Below are 17,733 nucleotides of genomic sequence, written 5' to 3'. Positions count from 1 at the left end.
GAATTAAATCATCTAACACCCAAATTATTTTAATATGCTGAAGTTCCTAGGGCAATACGCATATTAACCTTGAGCCAAGATGTAGCCATCCTACAGGTAAATGTAACTCAATACTGAATATTCTCATGGCAAAATTTTACCCTGAAGGGGCTTCCAACCATCATACTGTTCCACCCAGTAGGATGGCCAAAGTACCCTTTTATTTACAAAATGATGGCTGTGCAATTTAAGATGCAAAACAATGAACTTGTTCAGCTTATTTTGTTTTTAAGAGCATGCTGAGAGTTAACAGCGGGGCTTATAACATGGATGGCTTTGTATGGTGCTAATAATAAACACCATAGTATGGACAACAAAGACCTAGAAATCAATAATTATTGATGAGAAAAGTCATTATTCTCATGGTAATTACTAGGATACTCGTGATGGCTGGCTTTGATTCTGACCTTGGTTCTTCATGCACTGAAGTAATTGCAGCTAATTCCTTTTTTCCAGAAATGTTAATTTTTTGTTCCATGTCAGACAGTGTAGGCAAGGGAGGACCACAATGGAAAACACTGTTATTCTTACATTTTGGGAATTATCAGTTTACCCTCTTGGGGCAACGAAAGGTCACATCATTGTTTTCAGGTAATGTTTTTTAAACAACAGGTCTGTCCTTAAGTTTTCTGAAGAAAGCACAAAAGTTTTTTTTCATTGCTTGCTTTGAAGATATGAGGGCAGTCAGACGCATAGGGGACCTCAGCTGATTGTACGTCCTGTGGGGGGCTAAAAGAAGAAAGCTCTCTGACGCTCCTTGATCCTCAGCTAGCTAGCCCTTGGAGAAATTGGAGTGGGTGTTAAGCAACCCTGATTTATGGAACTGGGAAAAGGTTGTTTAGATCTTTCAGCAGCAGAGACCCCCTACTAATCTGACCCTATCTTCTGAAAAGCCTTTTCCTTTAAATATACTTCCCCTCTATCTGTTGCTGAGGAAAGTTTGAGTATGGCCAGAGCAAGAAGTGGCACAACATCACTGTGTTGTCAGCTGTGCTTGTGGTGAGCTATCCAAATAAAGGTATTTGCTATTACTAAGGAGAACTCGAGAGAGCTCTTCAACTGATTGCTTCAATCAGGTGTGGAGATTAAAAGTTGTTGCAGGGGTGTCTGTTGCACTGTAATTCTCTAGGTCAGTGGGGTGTCATCTCTTTACAGGACTGTCTGTGAATGGATGCGTGTACAAAGAAGTCCATAGTAGTTTGTTTATCTACTGATTCAGAGCAGATGCTCAAATAGCACAACTTTTTATGAAGGAGGAATTGATAAAGAGTGCAGCTGGGATGTGGTTGGTACAAGAAACTCCATCCATCATTTTCCGAAAGGCATAATGAATGGCTTAATTGTTGCTGCTAACAATTGTTGGCCATTTTATTTGCTATAGAAAACGTATGATCCCACTAACAGCCAACTCAGAGAAATACAGTGACAGAGGAGTCTTTTTTCCATTCATTTGACTTCATTCACTGCACAGATTCCCTCTGGACCAAGACCTTTGAATACTGCTCACCTGCAGAGGAGACAGCCAGCAGCTCACATCTTTTTCCACCGCGAGTGAGGTCCTGAGCTGCCTAACATAGCTCTAAATGGGGAAGGAACAGACCTGACAGTAAGGAAATAGTGTTAGTACAACATGCAAGAAAAACAAACAAACAAAAAAAACAAACAACTATTTCATGCTGGGAAATCTGTGTACAGCAATATGTAAAGTTACTACCTTCTGAGAGAGCCCCCCATGGGAATACTTCTCATACCAAAGAGTTTCCTTCAGAGTCTTGCAAATGTAATCTGCCCTCTTCTGTGTAACTGGGTTCAGTGTGTCTTGTTTCGTATCTTCCTTGGTTGCAAGGCTTATATATAAGGCTATCTCTGGTGCAACCTTTTATGTAAATTTTACTTCAGTGCTGACGTCTCTAGAGGACTTCACAAAACATTTGATGTTTGTCTTTCTTTTTTGGAACAAAATGCCTACCTGATTTTTTTTTATTATTTTTATGTTTACATGTTAACAGTCTCCAGTTTTTTTGTGGCCGACTTGTGCTTTTTTGATGTCTTTAACCTGTCTTTAAAATGGCCAAGAAATATAGCTTTAAAGTAAGTCCATTAATTCAAACAATTGCTTAATGTTAGCAATTATCAATGCCTCTTTCTGCGAGATCTCTTTCAGCTTGAGTCAGAAAGCAACCAAGAGCAAACAATCAGTTCTAAGCAAGAAGCCTCTTTTAAACATGCCACATGGCTGATCTCGACAAACATGCAGAGAAGCACAAGTGAATACACAAATTCTCAAGGCCTGCTGTTCATCCAAACTCTGGGTACTGTGCAGTATTGCCTCATAACACATTTTGTTCCTTGCATGCAAATAGACTGCAGTGTGCAAGCTATAATTTAATCCATGCCATAGACAAGGCCCACACAAAGGCCCTGGTAGGGCACTGGGCTGTAGTCAGGCAGCTGTGACTGTTTTAACAGAAATCAGGGAGTTCTTGCTCAAGGAATGAGGCAACATATTCAGTACTTTTAGAGCAAGAAGAGGACTAAGAAGACCAAATGCTGAAAGAAACACTTTAAAAAAAAATACTATTTTAATGGCAGTTAAAAAAAAAAAAAAAATTGAGGTGGAACTGATTTCCTATTACTGTAAAAAATATCATAGTGCTGCTGGATCTAAGTTATAGATAGTTTATTTTTTTTCTCATTCTGCATATCTTCAGAAAGCCTTTACTAATGTAGATAGCATTGGAATTGCTTTTGCATGTACATTTTTCTTTACTTATTTGCTTAAGATAGAATACACGATATCCCCAGTTTTCTTAGTTGGCTGGCTAGTATTTCAAACGCTTTGTTCCTGCCCCAATGTAACATTAGCAAGCAATCTACCTGGACATATCTAGACACTATTGTTGACAAATAAAAAGCTACCTAGTTGATTTTAGAATCACACTGAACAAAAAATTAAGTATGTTTAATTTTCAGGCATGTTCTTTGTATTTCATATTGGTTATAAGTATGTTCTTATGTGGATTTTCCTCCATAACTTACAGTTGCTGTGTCGAAATACGCGCTCATGCAACCATTTTCTTATGGAGAATGTTTTAAATGCTTGCAGATCTCTAACAAAATATATATTTCTGGAGCATTTCATCATTCCTTGAATTTATTTCTTGTCAAAACAGTGAGACTGTACCAAATGGGGCTACATTCTCCTGGTGTGCATTAGTTCAGTAGTTTTGCTTGAATTTTATCAGCCATTTAGGAATTTGTGATAGCATTGCTGCTTTCACTCTGCAGTTATTCATTCGTCTATAGACTTGTTTGTTATTCTTGCCTTTAACATTGCCTTTAAAAATCTTAGTATGCTCAGTCTGCTAGCATTGTCTCTTATACATTTTTATCCTGGTTCTTGTATGTGTGATTGACAGAAGAAAGCTCTGGGAGTATTTTGACCCCCAGTTCACTTTTCTTAGGCTGCTATAAAATGATATGACTTAACTCCAGGCATGGGGACAAGTTTGGTCCTGATCACATGACAGCTTTAACCATGTGCTGCTTGTTATGTTGTAACTGAGTTCTTCATGGCTGAAGTTTGTAATGTCTTCTGATATTAAGCCCTTCCCCTCTCCTGCTGTTCAGAACACCTTGTATAACAGAGGTTTGCTTGCAGACTAGCATGGCCCTGTTTTTATAGGGAACTGGGTGACCACAAGGAGCCTGACTTGAGAACACCTGGAAGTCATCAAAAGTTCCCTTTTATGTGACCCAGTTATATGAGGATACTGAACACTTAGACTGTTGTGTTTGCTTGCTTTCAGGCTTCTGTAAGTACGCACTACCATCTTTTAAAACTATCTTTAAAAGCATTTGTTCATTCAAGTGAATGATTCTGACCTTTTTTGTGCCTCTACAGTTTCAACTGTTTGAATTATTTAAGTGTTTCCATGTGCTAAGTAACTAACATGCTCTCTCTCTAGGTTTGCTAGATAGAAAAGGGGATGCAGAAATAAACTGGGCGTAGCATTTTCTTGGTATCCCCTTCACCAAGATTCAATATGTAGACAGCCAACATAAAACAGCTGGGTAGCCTCATTCAGGAAGAGGTAAGCTGCTGATCTTTATTGGGAGTGGGAAGGGATGAAGGGGACGAGCTTCATCTGCACTGTGAGGTGCAGACCACTCTGGCCGTTATTCAGTGTGTGTGTGAGGAGAGTTAATTCCTTTTAGTTCCTGGCTAAATCCATGGCTGACCTCATTGATGTGAGAGTGAAATCAGCAGGAGTTCTCATATGCTTGAAAGGAAGGCGTGTATTAAAGTGCTCTCTTTGAAACAAGGTCACTGCATTGCTAATTGAGCATTTTTCCTCTGATGGGTAAACACCTCCCCTTCTCTGAGCATCCTTTGCTCTTGTTTGCAGAGGTTTGGTACTGTGCCAAACAAGTGAGTGTGATATTTATGTTTAAGTTCAAGATGAATAGGTTTTATGATGGGAGCAGGAGCCACTGCTATCTTGAAGGCAGTCTTCTAATTATTCATATCTATTTGTGGCTTAACAGCAAGGTCTTCACAAAGAGTTCTTTTGAATATTTTCCCTGAGTTCATCTGTGTGACCAGGGACATCTCAACCCAGAGAAGTGTGAAGAACAAGCCCGCATTACAAAGGCCGTACCTAAAATGGGAGATGGCATGTTTTTTCATATCAGTTTTTCTGTTCCAAATATACTCCTTGAAATATTTATACTGTTATCTGGAAAAGCATTCCTTGGAGGTGAATCATTTTGTGTTGTTTGAAATGAGGGTAGATGTATATACTGCTGGTGTCAGTGGCTCTCTTTGGAAGTACCTGACACCGAATGTAGGTCTGTTCCAAAAGCAAAACATTTGTCCTTCTGGAGTATATTTGTGAACTCCAAAGCTAATCATAGCTAAGGGGTGTTTCGGCATTGTTTGAAAAATCCCACTAGAAGCAGATGAATCACCCCTGAACACCAGTGGAATTTAAATAGTGTCTAGATTCATTCAGAGAATTTAACAGAGGAGTGACTATAATGTAGTACAGCATAGATCAAAGTAGCTTACAGCCAGCTGGGGTATTGGAGAAATCTGTTTAGGGCAACATAGTGTCCAGCACAGGCTACTTCGCTTTGCTGCTAGACAGAGTTTTCTAGTATTTTGGCAGCGTATATAGCAGACAGCTAGACAGCTTAGAGCTAGGTTTGTTTTTTTTGCTACTCTTGACGCAGTGAAGTCTGGTCAAACCTTAAGGCTCAAAAAGTCTCTGGTGAGATGGGAAACTGAGGAACTTAGTCTGCAAGTAAGATAGAGCATATGCAAAGAGTAGTTTGTACCTGAAACATCTCCTCCAAGCTCTGTGAACCACCTCTTACCAGGACAAGGAACCCAATGAAAACAGGGAGAGAACTTGCACAGAGGGAATATAAGCCTGAGGATTTACAGTGCTCTGTGACTCCAAGGTTAATCATTATCCGCAGCACATGTATTTTTGGAGGTGCTTCTCTTTTTATTAGTATATTTGTATTATGTTTGGAACGAGTGACCTTAGAGGTGTCAGGAAAGTTGAAACAAAACTTACAGAAAGACCACATCAGTTGAATTGGATGAAGAAAAATTTCTGGCCTATTCATTTTCGTTCTCCATGCACTGATGTTCTCTAACAGTATTTAATTGGCACCCTGATCAACCAGAGAAGGTCAAAATTAGAAGCATTAAATTATCCAGCAAACTCCTGTTGGAAATAAAGTCCTGCCAGACTAGTTATCCTGTATTTATTGGTTCTGGAAAGATGTCTTTCCTAAATCAATAATGAAAGCAATAAGAATCTGTGTGTCCAGAATTTCTTCAATGAGAGCTTCAAGGTGCTGTAAATGTATCCACACAGTAGTTCTGCGAAATAGATGAGACATAATATTGATATTTTACAGAGGAGTATAAAAGATTAAATCACTAGTCCACATCTAACTAGAACATCAGTGATAATCGGATAGAATAGGAATTATCACAGCTGTTGATGTACATCAGCTATGTAACCTTATTTCTTTCAACACAGTTTCTACTGTGATAAATGATATTTGTATTTTTGCTTACAGTTTTATAGTAGTGTGCTGCTTTTCCACTCCTGTGCTGTAGAGAAACAAGTCTCTGTGTGCAATTTGGCATTATTTCCACTATTAAGTTCCAGGTGGGTATCTCAGCTTTGATCTGATCCCTGGTGTGGCATTACTGATGGGGAGCTGGCAGAATAGAGGACAACCCAGCAAGCCTTCAGCGGTGCAGGAAGGAGAAGTTGCAAGCCTCATCTTTCTGTGTAGCGAGCCATGAACAGTGATGTGCTGACAGCTGTTGTTTCACTAAATCATTTGGAGCACAGGGATGTTTCCTGTAGTCAGATGTGACCTCCAGGGGCTAGACATATCCCCAGTGTCTTTTCTGGCATTTGCTTGACCTTGTGAGGCACCACAAAAGGGTTAAATAGTTCCACAGTGTGCCCCTTGCTCTCTAATTAGGAAATGGTCCAAGAGCTCAAAGTTCAAAATGCACATGGTCTGAGCTGGGACTAAGCCCAAGTTCCCATTGATTGCAGCCTCACGTGTTAGTGTGCTACATCTGCACATGATCTCTTCCCCTTGCCATTTCTATGGTTTCTTTTCCTTTTTAAAAGAAAAGCTGAACAATTCACGTACAGAGTTTCACTTGTCACCATCCAAAGTCTTTTGTTACTTGAGCTTGTGTGCTTTCTGGGAACAACTTGTGACCCACTTTCTAATTGAAACCAGGCCAGTAAAACATGACAGAAATCTTCCTACTCAACTCCCTTCTGCACTGTCTGTGGCTACTGCTGGGGAAGCAGGAGAGGACTACTCCTAGTGGAGGCACAGATACGAATTGGTCAGGCTGAGCCTCAGGGGGTCTGGAGCTCCCTGTTGGCCTCGTAAGGGGTGAGGGTGACAGGCAAAACGGCATGCAGCTGGGATTGTGTTTTGAGAAGAAAGTGCAGGCTGAATATAGGCTGAGGCCACAAAAAGGGAAAGGGAGAAAAGCAGTTTTACCGAGCAAAGAATAAATGATATAAAGCCGGGTGCATGGATGGAAGTAGGGAAGAAGACAGACTCAAAATGTTACCCCATGGAGGAGCCTGCAACCTTGGGAGTGGGCAAAGTTAAGTTGTGGTGATTCATATTCCAAATGCTTTCTGTTTTCAGATGCAGAATACTTAAATGTTCCCTTTTTTTTCCACATCAGAATCTTTCCCCTATCCATTTTTTTCCCCAGTAAACCAAGTTATTACTGTTTTCAGAAACGTGCATTTAATGAATATAGTACTCCACTTTCAGTTTGAAAACATTTTATTAAAACATTTTAGTGCTTGCTGGAAATCAAGCAGGGGGATCTTAGGTGTTTTTGGGATCTTGTGCCGAAGAGTGGTGTGGTTTGGGAGCTCATAGTTTTAGGTCCCACCCCAGAAGGGATGGGGGTTTCTGGGGATGACAGCCAACTTTCTGCTTATAAAAAAAGACAGATCCTGTCTACACCTCTTTACCTGTCCTGCTTCCAGCCACATGTGATCACTGCTTTCCTTTGCTGCCTCTTGTGCTGTTTGACATGAGAGGGAGATGAGTCAGATCATTAACCTGCCTGAAAAACATACCCAGCAAGTGGAATTGGCTCCGTGAGCCATCACACAGCTCCTTGAGCACATGTGAGGGAGGGGGCAGGCCTGTGCAGCTGGCAATCATGGTGAGGAGAGGGGCTGGATGGCCTCTTTGGTAAAAATGAGCTGTTAAATGAGCTTGGCTGTCCTCACATTAGCTGGCACTTGGGTCTGCAACCTTGGCAGTGCTGGTGACAGTTCTCCTGCATCATACAAGGCTTAAGGACAAAGAGGTAGCTTCATCCTTGGCATAATTCTGTGAGTGGAGTCACAGGAGTTATACCCAGAGTGACTTTGTCTAAAGTCTGCCTTTTCAACATAGTCCACTAAATCAGCTCATTCTTGTTCTCTCTTTTGTTTCTTTATTTGTGGCTACACTGAATTAGCATCTTAAATAAATTGCCATGGGAATCGGAGATGCAATAGCTAGCTTTCTTTCTCTTGTGCATCTACAAACAGTCTTTCCATAGCAGTCTTTTCACAATCTCATGTACAGTGTTTGAGCACTTGATCCATATCCATCAAGGGCTTTTGATACCTATCCTCTCCATTAAAAATCTAGCAGCAAAAGGTGCATTAAATATGGCATACGGTTGATAGAAAAATTCAAGCACATAAAATTTATATATGTGTATGGAACATCTCTCTTTCTGAAGTTACTTGCAGCCTACTTATTGCTCCTGAGACTCATTCTGATATATTATTTCAATGTTTTGTGATGTGTGGGTTGTAGAAAAGAAAGGGAAATAGATACTTTGATTTGATCAAGCAGGGCATTCTCTGCATAGAGGACAAGGTGGAAAGAAAAGGGCTTTGTAGGAAGAGAGAAGGCTGAAAAGACAGGCCTTGTGGTGAAGAGAGCTGTGGGAGTGGATCAGTAAGAAAGGAGAAACTCTGAAAAGGTCTTGAAGCTCAGGACAAGAAAGCTTGGCTTGCATGGAGATGTGTAGGCAGCGTGGCTGGGCTATGAAACAAAAGATGACCTCAGATGCTGAATTTTCTGAGGAGAACAATGCAGGTGCATTGGGAACGAGATCCAGGCTCAGTAATCAAAATGACTAAAGTAATCAAATACTGTGATCACACAGTAAATTTCAATATTGAAAACATTAAAGAAGAGATCTCTAATAAAATATTGTCCATGTGGCTAGCTTAGGGTTAACTAAGCAGCAGACCTGGATAAAGGTATAGGCACTGTACATTACATGCTTGGATGGCAGCTGATGGAGCCGTGCGGTTGCGCTAGAATCTCAGATATCATTGCGAAACGTGCATAGTATGCCTCCCTGTGAAGAAAAACTTGCAAACGTGACCCAGGCACGTTGTGATGCAGCGAAGTGTGCCAGAACTCACGCGCAGCCTGTCAGCAGGAGCCTGAGAGCTGCGATATGCCTGCCCACCCGAACGAGGTGCTAACTTCAGCAGCTGCTTTTGCAGGGGGCTCAGCTCCTTTACCAAAGCAGGGGGGCGGGAAATGGCTTGTGCCAAGACTGTAGAGACAGTAATGAATGGAGTGTGATCAGCCTGCTGTAATTTGCTCCCAGAAAAGAATCTGAGAATTAGGAACTGTCAAGGCATTTAATGCAGTATTCTTAAAACACCGGGTAACATGTAGGACCAGAAAGAAGCAGAAGGCTGAAAAATATAAATGCACACTTATGAAAGTGGAACAGGAGCACGCACCAGCAAACAGTAAAAGCTGTATGAAATATAACAAGTAGGATGCCTTGGGAGCGAGTGAGGAAGATGCTGAGAGAAGAATTAATTAGAAAGGTCAGAGAGAAAACTGCGAAAGCCAAAAAGATGGCATGGCATTTAAGAAGCATTTTAATTATTTCCAAAGCAGGGAAATTGCTCAGACTGGAGTACAAAGCATGATATTCATCTAGGGAGTTGGTATAAGAGACTTGATGAGATTGATTTCAGCAGCAGACGGGCCTCACAGCCAAACTAGAGGCAAAAAAGTAGGACAGAGCAGGGATGAAACGGGATCAGCAGCTGTAAGCAGGATATTCAATTAAATAGGAACAGTTCAATTCAAACAACAAAGGAGATAAGAACTTGGAGAAACAGGTGTGAGCATAGACGGCTGAGGCAAGATCAGAAAGAGAAATTTCAGGGAGTACTCGCTTCGTGAAGCAGCTCTTCTGTCTCTTAGATTCACTAAACTGACCTAGATGTATTTGCTTCTGTGCTATGTTGCTTTTTCTTGGAAGGATGGGGGGGGTGGGAGGGTGAACAGAAGGGAGGCTCAGCATCTCCACTTTCACCAGCATTATGTTGCTAGATTAGCTTGATTGTCTCTCAAAACCTCACCTTGAGGGTGCTGGGGTTGTGACTCTGCCCCGTAGGGAGGAAGATGACCAAAAGAACAAGCAGTGATGATGGAGGTGAAGAGAAGCAATGAAGAGGATCGGTAAAGGCTGGGAGGTCAGGGCCAGAGGGGCAGGGTAAGATGTTTGTGACTGACAAGTGGGAAACCACAGTATCAGCAAATGAAACATGTTAGGAAGGATGAGACTGTGAAAAAGAGTGGAGAGAAGAAAAATCAGAGACTTTGCAAGTGAAACTTCTCTATAGCAAATATGGACTGGACTCAGTTTACAGCGTTTGTGTGATTGACCTAAAAGGAACAATACATTGGGGATGCCTGTGGGTTTTCTAAGAGCAATTGCAGCAAGTATGCGTTCTTCCCGAAGTGGCTTATTGGTTCTTTTTCCTTCCGCCTTAAGCGTTTTACTGCCCAGCAGTAAACTGTCAAGCACTAGTCCTTCCCAGTCAGCCCCTACTGAAGAATGAAACACAATATCTCGAACACCCAGAACGCGGAGTAGCTAATCATTGGCTCGCATTGTGGCCGGCAGGGCTGGCCCGCCTCTTTGGCTTGTGCTGACAAGCTGTTTGTGTTTGTGCAAGGCCACCCTTCAACGCAGCCGCCTGATGGCCATAATGGGACCAACTGTCTGAATGCTGCAGGGAGCCGGGTCCTCTGATCGGAGGCAGAGTGAGTTTCAGCCTCTCATACTCCTGCACAGACTCTATGGAACAGCAGTAAGTAGCCTTCTGGCTCATCGTGGCCTTTCTCCTAAGGTTAAGGACGTGTTTTAGCAAGGCAGGTAGGCACTGCCATTGCAGAGGTAGCTGTTACAATATTTTCCTCTGTCTGATGTAAAAAAGCAGCTACTTTGTATGCAGTGTCATGACTACTAGGATTACACTCTTTCATTCTCAAATGAGACCTTCCTGGGAGGGCAGAATTTAATGGGGACACAACCCATTTAAGCTTGCATTTTTAAAAATAAATAAATAAATAGGTAAATAATTAATCAGTATCTAGTTCTTTTTAGCTGCATTTCCATACATGATCATTCAGTTGTGTTTCAAAGCGTAACAGTTTTTGCAATGTCATGAATGGCATTGTGTGAAATGGCTAGATCTGGGGTACAGTTAAATGAATGCTTCCTAAAATGCTGATAGGTGCTGTCATACTCTAAGATATATACACAGCCATAGGAAAAACAAAGTCATGTTCAGAGATTTCAGTCCTCTTTGCTGGCTGCTATTAGGAAAAGTTCACGGTTCCACAGAGCAAAAGACTGCAGAGATGGATTGAGCTTTACTTTTTTTTTGTCTTTAATATCATTTTTGATATTCAGAATTTTAAATACAATAGTCCGTTTGGGCAGTGTTTTTAAATTTAATCCTGCATTGCAAATATTGATGGACTTTTCAGATTCTTTCACCCTTTCCACCTACAAAGAAAATCATAATGACCCTATCAGCTGGATACCATGCAGAATCTCAGACCCACTCTGCCATTCAAGTTTTGTCCAGTCTGTCTAGATTTCATGTGGTAGCTGAGGAGCTCATCTTTCATTCACATTTTGTAAATGAAGAAAATAGAGATATGACAGATTAAGTGACTTTGCTATGACCATAGAGCAAAGTATCTATCACTCAGCAGCATATTGCTGAGGCCACTCAAGTATGTTATATTTTTTTCTTCCTTTCATTTATTTTACAAAATTATGTTGGATAATGCTAATGATAATTTCTAGGGGTGTCTGTGTATATCTACCAGGGTTCGGATTGGCTGCTTGTCCAAACTGCTCTGAGCTCAAAACTGAGTGGGAAGCCTCAAGCAGATGAGGCTGCAACAATATTTTTAGTGCTTCCTTCTTCTGGAATAGCTGGAAATGTCCCATATGGCACTACGACAGCACTTCAGTAGTGCCAGGATGGCAGGATGGTCCTTTCTCCAGTGTGGTACTTCAGCTGCCGCCTGAACCAGAAGTGCTTGGATCGGCAGAAATTTCAGCTCGGGCTTGGAGTTCAGAGTACCTTGGGGGGAGAAGCTGTTACTATAAATAATCATATTCACTGTACCTATTTTTAAAGTCACAGAACTAATCTTATGTTGAAGTTTCAATCAGATCCTGGTTAGCTTTGAGTCATGACAAAAAATTAAAATCTTGAGAGACCTGATGCCATATAATTGTGCCCCGTGTCTGCCCTGCTGCTTGCGTTTTGGGGTAGTGCATTGCTTCTGCAGACAGCCCTAATGCAGTTGTAGACCCTTGGCTTAATGCTCATACTCCCCATAATGCTTCTGAGGACTGCTTCATTTAGTGAGTCTTGAGTTGCAGAGTTAATCAAGCAATATTATCTGTGTGAAACAGTGGTTAAGAGATACTTAGAGAGAAACCTGCAAATAAAACTGGCCAAACTGTGGGCAGCTATTGCACTTAGTACATTCTAACTAGAGGGGTCTTGATGCTCACAGAAATTGAGGTTTATTGTTAAAACACTAAAAAGAACAGTTCAGTTCTGAGACTGAACCTCCTCTAAAGCAATAAATAGTGTGAATAAAAGCTAGTTACAGAAATAGGCTGCCTCCATGTCAGCCTATGAACGCAGACTGGAGTTTCTCAGTTTTTCTCTCTAAGTAGTAGATAGATACTAAGCCTTGAGAAATAAAGATGAAAATGAAATTTGTTTTTTTGTCTATAGATTAAGAGACCTGGATTTCAGTACTTAAGTAAAAATGAAAGCAAAATGGGATACACATCAGGCATAAATGCACACCTAAGAGTTTTTGCTGTGCTCTCACCGTACACAGTTAGGAATAATCAATGTGCTTACCACATTGTCTGTCTCCCATCTAAAGAAAGAACTCCCTTGTGCATCATGAGCTCAGTACAACATGGCTTGCTCTGTAGAGGCAGACTGTGCCTGTTTGATTTACATCAGAGTAAACAGGCAGCAGATTAAAATTGATTTGTCTTCCTCCCAGAGAGATAATTTTCAAGATGTATTCACAGGGGTTGCTAAAACAGGGCACCGAATCAACATCCTTCATTAAAAAAAAACAAAACTGACTACTGTGAACAGCATATACTATTATTGTACTTTCCGATTCTGAGATGATAGGCAGTGTGTGGAAACAAAATGATTTACTAATACTCATGAACTCAGCTCTCAGATAACTGAGGAAGCAGATTAGCATATCATCCTCAATCTGCGAAAGGGGGAAATGAAGTCCGCAAGAAAGTTGGAAATAGAACTAAGATCTGCTTCCCAGGGCTGTGTTTTTAGGGCAATTCATTTTCTCCCTCTGTCTCTGTAGGTGCACTGCGTGTTGACTGTGGGATCCCTTGCCAACATTTCCCTGTGGCTGGCATGTTCTGCCGGCACATGTGCAATATAGCTGCACTCATGTTATTGTTCAGTAATATGGCAGTTAATAGAGGGAATTAATTTGAGGTTGACCAAAACCCTGACCTGTTACTAAAAATTGCCAAATATATTTACTGGATTACGAAGACTGTAAAGTTGAATCTGATCTACTAGATTTCCCCCTTGTCCTTGACAATGTCAGCTGAGCTCCCAAAATTGATCAATCTCTTGGGAAAGAACGGCTATCTAGATTAATAAGAGTTTTGTGTTACTGGAGCTGTAATTTATGACACTGAGCATTCAAATTCTTAGTGAAAACAAGAGGCTTTGAGGGCACTGTTCCTCTCAGGGATTCAGCTTATTAGCAGGTGCTCTGTTGATGTGTCCTATCTGCTTGACATTTATCAGCTAAGGCTGTGATAAGAGAGAGAGACATCAGCTGTTTGAGTCTGAACAGAAAACTGAATTGTCAGGTAACAGAAAAAACATCCGAGTGCATGAAAGAAGCTGTGGGAGCCTGCTGTCAGGTGTGGGTAGATTTCCTTGTAAAACTCCTCACGATCAGCACTCAGGTCTCTACTGGGATAGAGACTGAGGTTTGCAAACAACCCCTCCTCAGCCTCCCTGGATATGGTTGTCCTCTCTCTTAAGTCTGAACCCTCTGACTAATATTCTCCATGCTAACATCCTCAACCTTCACCCACACTTGGGAAAGCTTTTAAAATCTTTAACTGTATTTTTTGTTTTAGGGCCATTTTCCTAGGTATTAGATCCTTTTCTAGGTAAGGGATGTTGTTCCTAGTAAAGTGCAACGTACTGCTTCATTCTAAAAAATGAAAACTGTGGTAAGCATGTAGCCTTTTCAATTAAAAAAAAGAAAAAAAATAGAAGGGTTTTAGCACTCAGATCTTACTTGGATATCAAAAGCATAGGGTCTCCACCTGCTGTCAGAGTTTTATTTTGGTGGCATTACTCAGTGAAAGCACTGTATCTAGGAAAGAAAAGGATTGTAAAGCAGGGTATATATGCAAAATTCACCCCAAAATAATGGCAGAAGTTTCTCAATCAAGAATTTGCTACAGAGACAGTCCTGTAGAATGTTTTGCCTGTGATATAGTGGGAAAGACAGGTCAAGGCAGAAAGAACAGGGACCTTCCTTGCCTGTGGTGGAGGGAACTGCAGTGGCTAAGTGGCCTTCAGACCTGTGCTGCCTTAAATCTGTGTTTACCAGAATCCACTGGTCTTTTTGACTTTTCTCCCGCCTGTTCTGTACACTTGGCCTTTCAGCTGGCCTGGAATGCTGAAGGAAACAGGAATCAGCAACACATGGTACTTGTACCAGCTGTGCTCTGTTCCCGTGCTGGGAAGATGCTCCCTTGGCCTCCACAAGCAAGCCTTAAGATTTCTTCTTACAGGAATCACTGGCTTACAGAACTGGGCTATCTGCATTGCTGCATTGGTTTGATAGCGTAGGAAAGGCACAGTCTGGCTAACCACCTTCTTTTAGGATACGTACAGAAATGGTATAAAATTAATTGCAGCCTCCAGGTGGCCCACCCAGATTCCTCTCTCTACCTTAAGTCTCTTGGGCCCAGAAAGTAAGCTGTGTCCCAGTATGTGCTCAGGTAGTCAGGAAATGTTATAGATGCCACTGCTCTTTCATCCACAAAGGAGCTTTTAAATTTTTTAGTTTCCTTCCTTTTTGCCTGCGTAGCCAGGTTGAAGGTCTGAGAAAACAGCAATTTATGCTTATAGCATAAAAAGGCCTTAATTGAGTGGGCAGCTTGCTGTGTTCTGTCCTGGTTGGTGCTGTCTAAAAAAAAATATCTTCTGTCATCAGCCTTTTCCTCTTACCACTGCTGCTTCACAGCATGTGAAACCGAGAAGCATAGTACCCATTAAGCTTCAAGGCTAGTACTGTAGTTTACCTCACATAATCAATTCATACTGGGGCTCATGTTCTTCCTGACTTCCTTCTCATTACATGGTGTCTTCAGCGGGCATTTTTACCTCATGCTCCCAAAGTATAATGCCCTAATCTACTGTAAGACAGATGTTAATGTTTGTTGTAGTAATATACTGGCATAGAATTCTGCAGGTCTTACTCTGGCAAAACTTCTGCTAATGGCAGCAGCAGGACTGGTTACTTAAGGGGCTGAAAACGGACCGTGAGAATTACAATCTATTTTGGAATGCGTTGTTTAACTTGATAGGCATTTGATGTGGTCAATATTAACTCCAGCATTGCAGTGGCTGAACTTTCAGCATATAACAGTTTTCAGACGTGGCCTTCTTGAGACCCACTGTCTAAAGAAATCTTCCTCCTTTCCCGCATTTTCCCCATCATTTTCTCCTGATATCCATTCTTCTTTGTCACTTTGAAATCTACGCTTGACTCGTGTACACATTTTAGGAGCCAGAGTTACATCAAAACGTTTTCTTGGTTCCCGGTAGCTATGGAAAATGTAATGCTGTTACACTTCAATGCACAAATGGGAATATGTGAGCTAGAACTTCTGTGGCTCTGACAGAAAAAAAAAAAAAAAGAGGATATAGGAGTGGGAAGAGATGATCATGTAGGTAGGAAGAGCAGGGGAAACATTCTTGTATACGTGCTCAAAACCTAAATTTGGGTATCCTCAGTAGAGATTCCTTGTATTTGCATCTGGCCCAAAGCCCTGCGCAGCCAGGAGCCCCTCAGGCTTTCACTCTGGTTTTTGGTGTCTCCTAGCCTAAGGCCCCTCACCCTTTGTCCCAGTCTCCAGCTCATGCCAGTGCAAAACATCTAGCTCGTCACTCCCTACAGCCCGTGCCCCCATACCTCAACTGCATAGTTCACAACCTCTCCAGCTTTCTGCCAGAAGAGCTAACTTCTTCCCAGCTGTCCTCCTTAATGTCTTTGTTCCATACCATTTAAGATGCTTGTTCTGCTTGCCTCACAGCCCTTAAAAGCTTCCCCAAAGCCATCCACCCTCTGACATATTCTCCTCCTACCCACTTTTTGTAGTCTTTCCCACTACAGTCCCGTGTTTGCCGTCACAAACAGGCTGTTTCTTCTCCCCCCGATTTCCAGGTTCCTCAGTGCAAAGGTCTCAACGTACTTGCTTTTTCCTTTCTCCTTGTACTTGAGGGCAGAAAAGTAGGGTAAACCAGGCATATACTGGCTCTTTATGCTATAAGAATGGATGGCTCCAGGCAAGGTTAGAGAAAGACTAAGCCAATAAATATTTAAGCTTGGTACATTTTTTAGAAAATCTAGCCCTTCCTGTTTCTTTCGCCAAACAAACTGCCCAGTATTCAACACGTATCTTGTGAACCAACTTCAGCCCCACAAGGGCTTTTCAACTGCTTGCTGTGGTTATCCATGTGCTCTTTTCTTTGTATTACTGGTCACATGGTAACACTTCTGATTCTTGGATGAACATTTTATTTTATTTTTTTATAAAGGAGGGTTTGGACACGTTACTTTTGGTTCTGAACTTCTCATGAATGTAGCCATATGAAAATGTATTATATCAGTGTTTCCTGGACACTTGCTTTTGAAAGAAAACGTGCTTATGTGAATGAAAGTTCCTGAAAAACAGTAATACTGAGACAACATGATTTAATAGGAGCCTGGACTGGTGGTTAATTTTTGAGGATAGCAAACTATGTATGATTCAGGGCAGTACAGAGTAGAGCTGTGGGCCTGGTGTATGCCAGAATTTAAGGGCCATGATTGCCATGGAAGTGGGACTTTGAGCTTCAGCAGGCAGAAGTAGTGTGGTGCTTACCTGCCTGTGTCGTGGTATGTTTTCATGAGCAACTTGAGAAAGTGGCTCACAGTCTTCATTCTTCCCCTGCTCTGGTCCATAATGCTCAATCTCTGCATCACCTGTGGCACTCACCAGACCTCTGAGTTAATTCATCTCACTCGCCTTGCAGAAAGTTGATTCATTTTTGCCATGGGTTCATTTTCTGCCAGGCGATGAACTGTATCCGTTCACTGGGGGTCCAAAAATGGCCACAGCCAGAGTAATAAAAAATTGCCACAGTGCAAGGTGAGAAATAGGAGTGTGCATCTGGGGTGTAGGGAAGGGAAACAGGAACCTTTGAAAACAGCTTAATGTTTGTCTTTTGGAATCACATCCTTCCAATCTTTGACCTTTATGAACGCCACTGGCAGAAATACATTGCATGCTCTTTGCTGGCTTATTTGTGAACTTGAAGAAGACAAAGGAGTATCCAGCCATTAGTTCCTGCACTGTGGGCTTCAGAGTGGGAAAGAAGGGCTCACCATAGCAGCTCACTTAGAAGGGACAAGGCTGAACGTCTCTGTCACCAGAGCTCTCAGAATCAGATTATGTGCCCCAGGCAA

At 41.7% G+C, this 17,733-nt stretch overlaps 1 protein-coding gene across 13 annotated transcripts in view; it reads left to right on the top strand.

The window, feature by feature from the left end:
• The window catches only part of TRIM2 (tripartite motif containing 2), a 112,471-nt gene that overhangs the window by 30,258 nt on the left and 64,480 nt on the right, over positions 1 to 17,733 (top strand). For 5 of the 13 annotated variants that reach the window (XM_040555016.1, XM_040555024.1, XM_040555015.1 and 2 more), the window contains exons 2-3: positions 3,725 to 3,854; positions 10,617 to 10,751. The exons of 6 other annotated variants lie outside the window; for them this stretch is intronic. The gene's annotated coding sequence lies outside the window, so the exon portion shown is untranslated. The remainder of the gene's footprint in view (positions 1 to 3,724; positions 3,855 to 10,616; positions 10,752 to 17,733) is intronic. 2 more of the 13 variants (XM_040555025.1, XM_040555022.1) reach the window with 1 other exon arrangement.

The sequence above is a fragment of the Cygnus olor genome, chromosome 4, assembly GCF_009769625.2.
Source record: "Cygnus olor isolate bCygOlo1 chromosome 4, bCygOlo1.pri.v2, whole genome shotgun sequence".
Lineage (NCBI taxonomy): Eukaryota > Metazoa > Chordata > Aves > Anseriformes > Anatidae > Cygnus > Cygnus olor.
This window is presented reverse-complemented; position numbering and strand designations above follow the sequence as displayed.